The sequence below is a fragment of the Lissotriton helveticus genome, chromosome 9 (genome assembly GCF_964261635.1).
Source record: "Lissotriton helveticus chromosome 9, aLisHel1.1, whole genome shotgun sequence".
Taxonomy (NCBI): Eukaryota; Metazoa; Chordata; class Amphibia; order Caudata; family Salamandridae; genus Lissotriton; species Lissotriton helveticus.
This window is the reverse complement of record NC_136070.1, coordinates 826,047,317-826,063,393: the sequence shown is the minus strand read 5'-3', so window position 1 is coordinate 826,063,393 and position 16,077 is coordinate 826,047,317.

Sequence of the window (16,077 nt, the reverse complement as noted above, 5' to 3'; positions counted from 1 at the left end):
ACTCACTACTCTACTCACTACTAACTACTCACTACTAACTACTCTACTCACTACTCTACTCACTACTCTACTCACTACTCTGCACGCACTACTCACTACTCACTACTCTCTACTCACTACTCACTACTCTGCACTCACTACTCACTACTCTACTCACTACTAACTACTCTACTCACTACTCTACTCACTACTCACTACTCTACTCACTACTCTGCACTCACTACTCACTACTCTACTCACTACTCTACTCACTACTCTACTCACTACTCTGCACGCACTACTCACTACTCACTACTCTCTACTCACTACTCACTACTCTGCACTCACTACTCTACTCACTACTCTACTCACTACTAACTACTCTACTCACTACTCTACTCACTACTAACTACTCTACTCACTACTCACTACTCTACTCACTACTCTGCACTCACTACTCACTACTCTACTCACTACTCACTACCCTACTCACTACTCTACTCACTACTCTGCACTCACTACTCACTACTCTACTCACTACTCACTACTCTACTCACTACTCTGCACTCACTACTCACCTCACTACTCACTACTCTACTCACTACTCACTACTCTACTCACTACTCACTACTCTACTCACTACTCTACTCACTACTAACTACTCTACTCACTACTCTACTCACTACTAACTACTCTACTCACTACTCTACTCACTACTCTACTCACTACTCACTACTCAGCACTCACTACTCACTACTCACTACTCACTACTCTCTACTCACTACTCTGCACTCACTACTCTACTCACTACTAACTACTCTACTCGCTACTCTACTCACTACTCTACTCACTACTCACTACTCTGCACTTGCTACTCACTACTCTACTCACTACTCTACTCACTATTCAACTCACTACTCTACTCACTATTCTACTCACTACTCACTACTCTACTCACTACTCTACTCACTACTCACTACTCTACTCACTACACTACTCACTACTCTGCACTCACTACTCACTACTCTGCTCACTACTCACTACTCACTACTCTCCACTCACTACTCTACTCACTACTCACTACTCTACTCACTACTTTCTACTCAATACTCTACTCACTACTCACTACTCTACTCACTACTCACTACTCTACTCACTACTCTGCACTCACTACTTTACTCACTACTCTACTCTACTCACCTCACTACTCTACTCACTACTCACTACTCTACTCACTACTCTACTCACTACTCTGCACTCACTACTCACCTCACTACTCTACTAACTACTCACTACCCTACTCACGACTCTACTCACTACTCACTACTCTACTCACTACTCTGCACTCACTACTTTACTCACTACTCTACTCTACTCACCTCACTACTCTACTCACTACTCACTACTCTACTCACTACTCTACTCACTACTCTGCACTCACTACTCACTACTCTACTCACTACTCACTACCCTACTCACTACTCTACTCACTACTCTGCACTCACTACTCACTACTCTACTCACTACTCACTACTCTACTCACTACTCACTAGTCACTACTCTACTCACTACTCTGCACTCACTACTCACCTCACTACTCACTACTCTACTCACTACTCACTACTCTGCACTCACTACTCACTACTCTACTCACTACTCTACTCACTACTCACTACTCTGCACTCACTACTCACTACTCTACTCACTACTCTACTCACTACTAACTACTCTACTCATTACTCTACTCACTACTCTACTCACTACTCACTACTCTGCACTCACTACTCACTAACTCACTACTCTCTACTCACTACTCTGCACTCACTACTCACTACTCTACTCACTACTCTACTCACTACTAACTACTCTACTCACTACTCTACTCACTACTCTACTCACTACTAACTACTCACTAATAACTACTCTACTCACTACTCTACTCACTACTCTACTCACTACTCTGCACGCACTACTCACTACTCACTACTCTCTACTCACTACTCACTACTCTGCACTCACTACTCACTACTCTACTCACTACTCTACTCACTACTAACTACTCTACTCACTACTCTACTCACTACTCACTACTCTACTCACTACTCTACTCACTACTCTGCACTCACTACTCACTACTCTACTCACTACTCACTACCCTACTCACTACTCTACTCACTACTCTGCACTCACTACTCACTACTCTACTCACTACTCACTACTCTACTCACTACTCACTAGTCACTACTCTACTCACTACTCTGCACTCACTACTCACCTCACTACTCACTACTCTACTCACTACTCACTACTCTGCACTCACTACTCACTACTCTACTCACTACTCTACTCACTACTCACTACTCTACTCACTACTCTACTCATTACTCTACTCATTACTCTACTCACTACTTACTACTCACTACTCTGCTCACTACTCACTACTCTACTCACTACTCACTACTCTCCACTCACTACTCACTACTCTGCACTCACTACTCACTACTCTGCACTCACTACTCACTACTCTACTCACTACTAACTACTCTACTCACTACTCTACTCACTACTCTACTCACTACTAACTACTCTACTCATTACTCTACTCACTACTCTACTCACTACTCTGCACTCACTACTCACTACTCTGCACTCACTACTCACTACTCTACTCACTACTAACTACTCTACTCACTACTCTACTCACTACTCTACTCACTACTCTACTCACTACTAACTACTCTACTCACTACTCTACTCACTACTCTGCATGCACTACTCACTACTCTCTACTCACTACTCACTACTCTGCACTCACTACTCACTACTCTACTCACTACTAACTACTCTACTCACTACTCTACTCACTACTCTACTCACTACTCTACTCACTACTCACTACTCTACTCACTACTCTACTCACTACTCACTACTCTGCACTCACTACTCACTACTCTACTCACTACTCTACTCACTACTCACTACTCTACTCACTACTCTACTCACTACTCTGCACTCACTACTCACTACTCTACTCACTACTCACTACTCTACTCACTACTCACTAGTCACTACTCTACTCACTACTCTGCACTCACTACTCACCTCACTACTCACTACTCTACTCACTACTCTACTCACTACTCACTACTCTACTCACTACTCTACTCACTATTAACTACTCTATTCACTACTCTACTCACTACTCTACTCACTACTCACTACTCTACTCACTACTCTACTCACTACTCTACTCACTACTCTACTCACTACTCACTACTCTGTACTCACTACTCACTACTCACTACTCTCTACCCACTACTCACTACTCTGCACTCACTACTCTACTCACTACTAACTACTCTACTCACTACTCTACTCACTACTCTACTCACTTCTCACTACTCTGCACTCGCTACTCACTACTCACTACTCTGGAGAAGTGTGGCTCAATGGTTAGAGCAGGCAGACCTCGATGCAGAGCTCTGGCCAGGGACCAGGGTTCGATTCCTGCCTTAGCAGGTCTCCGGCTCATTAATTCCCCAGACTGGATATTCTCGCCTCAGTGCCTGTTCTGATCATGGGTCCCACGCTGCAACTCTGGGCAATAGCTTGCCTAGTCTCCACAACGGCCCCAAAAGCGCTGGGATGCCTGGCTGCACCTGGGGGGTGCCCAGGAGTAGACATTTCCCAGGAAAGCCAGGAAGGGTTCCTAAGCGGTATAGGGACAGCGCCGGGACACCTCCGGTGGAGGTAGCTGTGCGCTTTACAAATTCCGACATTTACATTTTTACATTTACTCTACTCACTACTCTACTCACTACTCAACTCACTACTCTACTCACTATTCTACTCACTACTCACTACTCTACTCACTACTCTACTCACTACTCACTACTCTACTCACTACACTACTCACTACTCTGCACTCACTACTCACAACTCTGCTCACTACTCACTACTCTCCACTCACTACTCTACTCACTACTCACTACTCTACTCACTACTTTCTACTCACTACTCTACTCACTACTCTACTCACTACTCACTACTTTACTCACTACTCACTACTCTGCACTCACTACTCACTACTCTACGCACTACTCTACTCACTACCCACTACTCTACTCACTACTCACTACTCTACTCACTACTCTGCACTCACTACTCACTACTCTACTCACTACTCACTACTCACTACTCACTACTCTACTCACTACTCTACTCACTACTCTACTCACTACTCTACTCACTACTCACTACTCTGCTCACTACTCACTACTCTCCACTCACTACTCACTACTCTGCACTCACTACTCACTACTCTACTCACTACTAACTACTCTACTCACTACTCTACTCACTACTCTACTCACAACTCTACTCACTACTCACTACTCTACTCACTACTCACTACTCACTACTCTGCACTCACTACTCACTACTCTACTCACTACTCACTACTCTACTCACTACTCTGCACTCACTACTCATTACTCTACTCACTACTCACTACTCTACTCACTACTCACTAGTCACTACTCTACTCACTACTCTGCACTCACTACTCACCTCATTACTCACTACTCTACTCACTACTCACTACTCACTACTCTACTCACTACTCTACTCACTACTCTACTCACTACTCTACTCACTATTAACTACTCTATTCACTACTCTACTCACTACTCACCTCACTACTCTACTCACTACTCTACTCACTACTCTACTCACTACTCACTACTCACTACTCTACGCACTACTCTACTCACTACTCTACTCACTACTCACTACTCTACTCACTACTCTGCACTCACTACTCACTACTCTACTCACTACTCACTACTCTACTCACTACTCACTACTCTACTAACTACTCTACTCACTACTCACTACTCTGCTCACTACTCACTACTCTCCACTCACTACTCTGCACTCACTACTCACTACTCTGCACTCACTACTCACTACTCTACTCACTACTCTACTCACTACTAACTACTCTACTCACTACTCTACTCACTACTCTACTCACTACTAACTACTCTACTCATTACTCTACTCACTACTCTACTCACTACTCACTACTCTGCACTCACTACTCACTGCTCACTACTCTTTACTCACTACTCACTACTCTGCACTCACTACTCACTACTCTACTCACTACTCTACTCACTACTAACTACTCTACTCACTACTCTACTCACTACTCTACTCACTACTAACTACTCACTAATAACTACTCTACTCACTACTCTACTCACTACTCTACTCACTACTCTGCACGCACTACTCACTACTCACTACTCTCTACTCACTACTCACTACTCTGCACTCACTACTCACTACTCTACTCACTACTAACTACTCTACTCACTACTCTACTCACTACTCTACTCACTACTCACTACTCTACTCACTACTCACTACTCTACTCACTACTCTGCACTCACTACTCACTACTCTACTCACTACTCTACTCACTACTCACTACCCTACTCACTACTCTACTCACTACTCTGCACTCACTACTCACTACTCTACTCACTACTCACTACTCTACTCACTACTCACTACTCACTACTCACTAATCTCTACTCACTACTCTGGACTCACTACTCTACTCACTACTAACTACTCTACTCACTACTCTACTCACTACTCTACTCACTACTCACTACTCTGCACTCGCTACTCACTACTCTACTCACTACTCAACTCACTACTCTACTCACTATTCTACTCACTACTCACTACTGTACTCACTACTCTACTCACTACTCACTACTCTACTCACTACACTACTCACTACTCTCCACTCACTACTCTACTCACTACTCTACTCACTACTTTCTACTCAATACTCTACTCACTACTCACTACTCTACTCACTACTCACTACTCTACTCACTACTCTGCACTCACTACTCACTACTCTGCACTCACTACTCACTACTCTACTCACTACTAACTACTCTACTCACTACTCTACTCACTACTCTACTCACTACTAACTACTCTACTCATTACTCTACTCACTACTCTACTCACTACTCTACTCACTACTAACTACTCACTACTAACTACTCTACTCACTACTCTACTCACTACTCTACTCACTACTCTGCACGCACTACTCACTACTCACTACTCTCTACTCACTACTCACTACTCTGCACTCACTACTCACTAACTCACTACTCTCTACTCACTACTCTGCACTCACTACTCACTACTCTACTCACTACTAACTACTCTACTCACTACTCTACTCACTACTCTACTCACTACTCTACTCACTACTAACTACTCACTACTAACTACTCTACTCACTACTCTACTCACTACTCTACTCACTACTCTGCACGCACTACTCACTACTCACTACTCTCTACTCACTACTCACTACTCTGCACTCACTACTCACTACTCTACTCACTACTAACTACTCTACTCACTACTCTACTCACTACTCACTACTCTACTCACTACTCTGCACTCACTACTCACTACTCTACTCACTACTCTACTCACTACTCTACTCACTACTCTGCACTCACTACTCACTACTCTACTCACTACTCACTACTCTACTCACTACTCAGTCAGTCAGTCAGTCAGTCAGTCAAAATACTCTTTATTCGATTTTTGTTAAAATCATAAAAGACATAAAACAAACACAAATACAATTTCTTTATAACATTACTCGATCTCATTACAAAAAATTTTCTGCTTAGTGATTACATTTCCTCAGGTTGTTTCTCCAAAATACAAATATATTTACAAATATTAAAATTTTTTCTTTAAGAACAAATTGAAGTTTAAGAAAGGTCTATCCGGGGTAATCTTTTTTTCCTAGCTCTAAATGCAGCAGTTAAAAAACAAGCAACACTAAACATGGTGTAAGTATCAGCTAGCATTTGGAGAAAGATTAAGGCTGGCCTAACTTGAGAGAAGCCCGCCGCTTTCAGCACAGGGAATAGATATTTTTTCCTTTCGCTACTATAAAAGTCACAAAAGAATATAAAATGAAGGGTGTCTTGAACTGAAAATTGGTCACATCCACATGGTGGACCATCATCAGGTTTTGACCACACCGGAAAGTTTCATAGAGAGTACTGGATTAAGTTCATCCTAAATTTAGTTAAGAGAAGTCTATGGAGAGGATTAGTCACAATTTTTAAATAGGGTTCCATGGTGGGCAAAGTCGTTAGAGCAATATGTGCCCTCACCATGGGTTTCCTCAATTCCAATTCTTCTCTATCCATACAAGCCCTCTCCAGAAACATCTGCTTAATCAAACTGACATCCTCCCTCCTGATACTAGTTGGGTCATTAAAAAGTTCCGGCCTCCCCAGCATTAATAATGTAGATTTAGTATATTTTAGCCAGGGGATTCTCATGGCGTTATCCCTTGCGATGACGTCCTTAAGGATGGCATGGTTTAGCGTTAGCTCGGGGTTCAGCCATGTTTTGACCCAAAAAAGGAGGGGGGCTAATTTTAATTTGTCAGAGATATATGGTAAACCTATTTCCTCATGAATAGAGAAAGTGGGTGTGGAATCAGGGACAGATAAAATATTCCTAATTATGCCATTTTCTATCCTCTGTAACTTTGCCGTCTCTACATAGCCCCAAATAACAGATCCATACATAGCAATTGGGACGCACTTACTATTGTATATTTTAATAAGCGCCTCCATTGGATTGGCTCCCAATCTTTTTGCAAAAGCCAACAAGGCTGATGAGGATCGTGCTAGACTAAGACTTTTTGCTTTAATCTGGGGGGCCCAGGACCCTCTTTGGTCAAAAAGGACTCCCAGATAAGGAAAGACTGGAACCCTAGAAAGAATCTCCCCTTTGCAAATAAAAGATTTTTTCTGGCACATATTCACTTTGCGACCAATAATCATAGTATGGGACTTGGAGACATTAATTTTCAAGTCTAGATTCTCCATAAAAGAACCAAAACGGTCCAGAAGGATCTGTAAACTAATCCCTGTGCGGGCTATCAGGACCGCATCGTCCGCGTATAGGAGGGCTGGGATCTGCACTCCTCCTACACGGGGGACATCAGCCAATCCTGTTTCTAAATGTTTCCCCAGGCCATTTATATAAATAGTAAAAAGAAGGGGGGCCAAGATACAACCCTGGCGCACCCCTTTTTCAGATTTAAAACTTTCCGTGCACCTTCCATCCCTGGTGACTCTTATTTTTGCCTCAAGATCTTGGTGTAACCTTGCCATAAATGCCACCAAGGACTCCTCTATGCCTAGCTCCAAAAGAATAGTCCATAACTTACTCCTATTCACCAGGTCGAAGGCCGAGGAAAGGTCCATAAATGCCAGGTAAACTGACCCCTCCCCGGCCACCGTATACCTGGAGACTAGAAGGTGAAGATTGGAGCATTGTTCCAATGTCCCTCTATTCTCGCGAAAGCCGTATTGAATATTCGAGAGTCCCCCGTTCAGTTCTAAATTTTCCCTTAGTTGAACCAATAGGACTCTACCTAAGATTTTAAAAGTAGAGTCAATAAGGGAAATTGGGCGATAACACCCGGGGTCCTCCCGATTTCCCTTCTTAAAGATGGGAACTATTATGGATGTTGCCCATGTTTGAGGTAGGAATCCTTCGGCTGCTGCTCTAAACACTCTGGACAGTACTTTACTCCAGATTACTGGGCAGAATTTAAAAAAGTCTGCCGGGACACCGTCGGGGCCAGGAGCCTTATTTTTTGTGGTATCCATAATGGCTTTTAGGACACGCTCTTCCGTAAATGCCACTGTGATTGCACCATGGGCAGCTTCAGTAGCAGTTGGGCAAACTGATGGTTCACCCCCATAAATATTGCTAAAATACTGTACCCATCTCTCATCGGGAATTACACAGTCTGTATTCAGATTGTTCTCCCCTATAAAAAAGGGGTGGTTAATAATTTCCCAGAAATGTTTACTGTCTTTTAAGACATCAACATTGAGTAAATCATTCCAAGCATTATTCTTAATCTCATCTTTCCTTGCCCTCACGTTGGCTTTATAAGCCCGTCTCAGATGAGAGATTAGCTCTTTATCCCTTTCTTTAGCCTTAAGAGCCAATTTCAATTCTCTGTATGACCTTGAGCATTTGCTATCAAACCATTTGTGGGGCATTGTAGGGTACTTTGATTTGGGTTTTAAAAGATCCTTGACGGTTTGTGCACAGATACTATTAAAAGCTGTGATAACCTGAAGATTCGAGGCAGTCTGATCAAGACAAGTTTCTATCGGTTGCTCAATTTTGGGGAGTAAGGTTTCCATAAACCGTTCCTCCATAGCCATACCCCATCTAAGCCGTCTGCCCTGATCACTGGGCACCGCCAAGGCACAAACCCGGGGCTGATCCACCTGTCTGCGCCATAAGTCACTCCAGTGAACTACAGTTGACAGAGGGTTGTGATCACTATGGGGTGAGACAGTAACCTTATATTCACTTGCCTTAGAGATTAAGCCTATAGACATAAATATGTAATCAATAATCGTCCCCTTGGTCGTACCTTTAAAAGTGGGGACCTTCTCATTAGAAACAGTTTTGTATGGTTCGTATATATTAGAATTAGCACACAATAAATCAAGAGACTCCCCCACTTTGGTGTGTTCAAAGTGGGGGATGCAGGCTCCAGCCGGGGCATCTGCATCTAGTGATTGGCAAAGCAAATCACATTTGTGGCTATTAAAATCGCCCATTAAAAAAAATTCGAAAGCAGTATTTGAATTTTGACTGTATTTATTTATCAGGTTCTCCAAGCAATGTACATGTTCCAATTCATTTGGTCCACCCCAGGCATTGTAAAAATTAATTACTAGTATAATGCAGCTAGGTGAGACTAACCATTCTATCGCTAAAATGTTTGGGGAACCTGAATTTAATAAATTAAAAGTTCCTACTAAATCTAAAGAAAAAAGTGTGATAAGCCCCCCTTTTGCTCTCCCCGCGTTACTAGTGCTAGCGGGTACTGTGAAACTTAGGAAGCCATCTAAGGGAAAAGAAGGTGAAGTGTCCCATGTTTCTTGCAGAGCTATGACCTTATGTTTTGAAATATATTGTATCCAGGTAGGGTCCGACCTTTTAGCTCTTATTCCTGCAACGTTCCAGGTCATAAATAAACATGATAGAGAGTTTACCATCTCTGGTATAGCTATTGTAGGTGCCGTTAGGAGAATGGGTAGTCAACCGTTAGTGTTCAGATCACATAAAGGATTAAAACGGTTAACCAAATCCATAATAGGGCCTGAGTTATAGTGCGTTGGTAAATTTTGAGGATATCCCCGTCTCAAGTACCCTGCGCCACCATTAGGATCATAAACCTGATTATAACCATCATGTGGACGCAAAAATGGAACAGGGAAAGAGCTAACCTCCACCCGTGGAGGCAAAATAGATCTCAGTGGCTCAATCCCCCCTTGGTAATATGACTGAGTTCTTGGGTAAAAAAAGGTCAAGTCCACCACGCCAATCCCACCAAAGCTAATATTCCATCCAGGTTTTGTAATTATCCCTACTACCCTTGGATCTTGGAAATTAATTATAATACACTCACCCCCCTGCTTTTTAAAAGTGTTCCCAATCCAATTGACCCTTCTAACCCCAATGATCAATCCATCCACGTCTCCTGGCAGGGGTCTATTTACCCGCAGCCAATGCATGGCTTTGTTTTTTAACATATCGTAGGTCTCCCTTTGGCCATCTGGTAGGGGAGGAACATTGGTAAGAATGGCCACATATGGATAAGAATCGGGGGTAAGTTGAACTGGGGGAGTCCGGGTTGGGAGTCTATTAGCATAAGGTTTTGGTGGGCAATGATCTGGCGCAACAACACTCACAGGAGCACTATTTCCCATAGCCATACTAGCGTTATTTCCACCAATTTTATGATTACCATTTCCTACATAACCACCCTTATTTGCTGCTTGGGGGGCAGGCGGCCCTTTTAAACCATCAACAATTATAGCGGGGTTTTTATCTATGTCTATCAGTGTCCCCTGGACGCAGGCCATAGCAGGGGGTAAGGGTGAGCTCTTTTTCTGAACCACAGGGGCACAGTTTTTCATACTATCCTTGATACTATTTGCCATTATGCTAGTACAGTTGGTATTAGAACACTCAGGGCCACTATTTTTTGCCGGTGGTCGGGGTACTGGAAGATTTTTTTTATTATTATTATTCAGACCCTGTTTCTGCTGAGTAGAAACCCCACTTACTTTAGTGGAAGACAACTCGGCCCCTGTGGCACCCAAACTTTGCTCAACTGGATTATTATGTCGCCCATTCTCAACCGATTTATTCTGAGCCTTAATTAATGATTTTACAGAGAAAAAGTTATCCAAACTGGTTTGTTCTAAATGGTCAAGTTGTTTTGCTAACTTCTCCAGTTTAGTCTCAAGCGGACTTAAGAGGGAACGTATAAGTTTTTCCAGATCCGATAACTGATCCGGATAAATCCTCATTTGCCCTGGGGATGCTGTGGTAGGGGGGATTATTTCTGTTGTAGGTGATGCCGGAATCTTAAGATTTTCTAAGTCTATTACAATAGCCGATTCCTCCCCCCTTATTACCCCACTCAGTTGTTCAACTCGAACATCGGTTAAGGGCGTTTTAATTGCCAGTTTCCTGACCTTCCTTGCTGGATTAGGGACTATAGATTTTTTTAGAGTAGTAACCCTCTTCCTCTTTGTGCATACTTTGGGCTTAACAGCGTGTACTTGAACAATTGCTTTAGGTGTCACATTTTGTCCTATACACGCAATATTAGGACCCTTTAAATGCTCTGAAGAAGGGGCAGTAACCACTGTGTCTATAGGAGAGGCACCCAACAGCTCATTACATACAGATATATCATACAGTGTTTCTTGTGTCAATGGCAATACTGTAGACGATAACGGGGTGACTAATGCAGGGAAACTTTGTCCTATATGTTTTTCAAGGGGGTTTTTCATCAATTCGATCGATAACCTTCGACCAGCGCGTCTTTCCGCCAAGGCAATTTCCCTGTCAATATCTTGGGGCAGACGCTTAAAATACGAATCTAGAGGCCCCATCACCGCAGTTTCAGCGTCCCCCACGGAAGTCAGTAAGATAGAGGTATTTAGGGTATTCGCCATAGTTGTTAACACCCTTATGACCTCAAATAGCTAACTGAACCTGGAAGACAAATATAAACTAAATAGTAATAATCGAACACAAGCCTGTAAATTGAAAAGGGGTGGCCCAGCCCGGCCTCCTTCGGCCCCGGACGGCCACAGACGGTCCCGCCCTTGTCCCGGGCTTCTCCCGCGCGCTCTCCCGCGCTGCGGGAGTACTCTTGTATGTTATAGGGACTGCAACAAAGAGGTGGAAGGGTGGGAGGGGTCGGGGAGAGCGGCCCAGGTGTTGCTCGTTAGTGCTGGCGTGCGCTCCTGGGATATGGAGTCCCTCCGTGAGCGCACGCACTCGCTCGCAGCCCCGGTCAAAGATTTCCCTCCAAGGACCCTCCAGACGTTAGGAAACAGCAGCAGCCACACCAAAACGATGCGGGACCCGCGAAGCGGGTTCCGCGAGCTGTAGGATTGCAAGCAGGTCAGTCCCAGCAAAGAAAGCTTTCAAATCCGCAGAGCGTCCCGCTTTCTGCACAGGAAAGTGCCCTTTTGATAGTAATCGGTGGGAGGGTGGGAGGGGTCGGGGAGAGCGGCCCAGGTGTTGCTCGTTAGTGCTGGCGTGCGCTCCTGGGATATGGAGTCCCTCCGTGAGCGCACGCACTCGCTCGCAGCCCCGGTCAAAGATTTCCCTCCAAGGACCCTCCAGACGTTAGGAAACAGCAGCAGCCACACCAAAACGATGCGGGACCCGCGAAGCGGGTTCCGCGAGCTGTAGGATTGCAAGCAGGTCAGTCCCAGCAAAGAAAGCTTTCAAATCCGCAGAGCGTCCCGCTTTCTGCACAGGAAAGTGCCCTTTTGATAGTAATCGGTGGGAGGGTGGGAGGGGTCGGGGAGAGCGGCCCAGGTGTTGCTCGTTAGTGCTGGCGTGCGCTCCTGGGATATGGAGTCCCTCCGTGAGCGCACGCACTCGCTCGCAGCCCCGGTCAAAGATTTCCCTCCAAGGACCCTCCAGACGTTAGGAAACAGCAGCAGCCACACCAAAACGATGCGGGACCCGCGAAGCGGGTTCCGCGAGCTGTAGGATTGCAAGCAGGTCAGTCCCAGCAAAGAAAGCTTTCAAATCCGCAGAGCGTCCCGCTTTCTGCACAGGAAAGTGCCCTTTTGATAGTAATCGGTGGGAGGGTGGGAGGGGTCGGGGAGAGCGGCCCAGGTGTTGCTCGTTAGTGCTGGCGTGCGCTCCTGGGATATGGAGTCCCTCCGTGAGCGCACGCACTCGCTCGCAGCCCCGGTCAAAGATTTCCCTCCAAGGACCCTCCAGACGTTAGGAAACAGCAGCAGCCACACCAAAACGATGCGGGACCCGCGAAGCGGGTTCCGCGAGCTGTAGGATTGCAAGCAGGTCAGTCCCAGCAAAGAAAGCTTTCAAATACTCACTACTCACTACTCACTACTCTACTCACTACTCTGCACTCACTACTCACCTCACTACTCACTACTCTACTCACTACTCACTACTCTGCACTCACTACTCACTACTCTACTCACTACTCTACTCACTACTCACTACTCTACTCACTACTCTACTCACTACTCTACTCATTACTCTACTCACTACTCACTACTCACTACTCTGCTCACTACTCACTACTCTACTCACTACTCACTACTCTCCACTCACTACTCACTACTCTGCACTCACTACTCACTACTCTGCACTCACTACTCACTACTCTACTCACTACTCTACTCACTACTAACTACTCTACTCACTACTCTACTCACTACTCTACTCACTATTCAACTCACTACTCTACTCACTACTCTACTCACTACTCTACTCACTACTCACTACTCTACTCACTACACTACTCACTACTCTGCACTCACTACTCACTACTCTGCTCACTACTCACTACTCACTACTCTCCACTCACTACTCTACTCACTACTTTCTACTTAATACTCTACTCACTACTCACTACTCTACTCACTACTCACTACTCTACTCACTACTCTGCACTCACTACTTTACTCACTACTCTACTCTACTCACCTCACTACTCTACTCACTACTCTACTCACTACTCTACTCACTACTCACTACTCTGCACTCACTACTCACCTCACTACTCTACTCACTACTCACTACTCTACTCACTACTCTACTCACTACTCACTACTCTGCACTCACTACTCACTACTCTACTCACTACTCTACTCACTACTCACTACTCTACTCACTACTCTGCACTCACTACTCACTACTCTACTCACTACTCACTACTCTGCACTCACTACTCACTACTCTACTCACTACTCACTACTCTACTCACTACTCTACACACTACTCTACTCACTACTCTACTCACTACTCACTACTCTGCACTCACTACTCTGCACTCACTACTCACTACTCTACTCACTACTCACTACTCTACTCACTACTCTACTCACTACTCTACTCACTACTCTACTCACTACTCACTACTCTACTCACTACTCACTACTCTACTCACTACTCTACTCACTACTCTACTCACTACTCACTACTCTACTCACTACTCTACTCACTACTCTACTCACTACTCTACTCACTACTCACTACTCTCCACTCACTACTCTACTCACTACTCACTACTCTACTCACTACTTTCTACTCACTACTCTACTCACTACTCACTACTCACTACTCTACTCACTACTCTGCACTCACTACTTTACTCACTACTCTACTCTACTCACCTCACTACTCTACTCACTACTCACTACTCTACTCACTACTCACTACTCCGCACTCACTACTCACTACTCACCTCACTACTCTACTCACTACTCTACTCACTACTCACTACTCTACTCACTACTCACTACTCACTACTCTACTCTCTACTCTGCACTCACTACTCTACTCACTACTCTGCACTCACTACTCTACTCACTACTCTACTCACTACTCTACTCACTACTCTACACTCACTACTCACTACTCTGCACTCACTACTCTGCACTCACTACTCTGCACTACTCTACTCACTACTCCCTACTCACTACTCACTACTCACTACTCTGCACTCACTACTCTACTCACTACTCTACTCACTACTCACAGTACTGATAGTACTGGTGGTGGTGGTGGTACTGGTAGTGGTAGTACTGGTGGTGGTGGTGGTACTGGTAGTACTGGTGTTGGTAGTACTGGTGGTGGTGGTACTGGTGGTGGTGGTAGTGGTACTGGTAGTGGTAGTACTGGTAGTGGTAGTACTGGTGGTGGTGGTACTGGTAGTACTAGTGGTGGTGGTAGTGGTGGTGGTGGTGGTGGTGGTAGTGGTAGTACTGGTGGCTGTAGTAGTGGTAGTACTGGTGGCTGTAGTAGTGGTAGTACTGGTGGTGGTAGTACTGGTAGTACTGATGGTGGTAGTACTGGTAGTAGTGGTGGTGGTTGTGGTACTGCTAGTACTGGTAATGGTAGTACTGGTAGTGGTAGTACTGGTGGTGGTGGTACTGGTAGTACTGGTGGTGGTGGTAGTACTGGTGGTGGTGGTAGTGGTAGTACTGGTGGCTGTAGTAGTGGTAGTACTGGTGGCTGTAGTAGTGGTAGTACTGGTGGTGGTAGTACTGGTAGTATTGATGGTGGTAGTACTGGTATTACTGGTGGTGGTGGTGGTACTGGTAGTGGTAGTACTGGTGGTGGTAGTGGTAGTACTGGTGGCTGTAGTAGTGGTAGTACTGGTGGCTGTAGTAGTGGTAGTACTGGTGGCTGTAGTAGTGGTAGTACTGGTGGTGGTAGTAGTGGTAGTACTGGTGGCTGTAGTAGTGGTAGTGCTGGTGGTGGTAGTACTGGTAGTACTGATGGTGGTAGTACTGGTAGTAGTGGTGGTGGTGGTGGTACTGCTAATGGTAGTACTGGTGGTGGTGGTACTGGTAGTGGTAGTACTGGTGGCTGTAGTAGTGGTAGTACTGGTGGTGGTAGTACTGGTAGTACTGA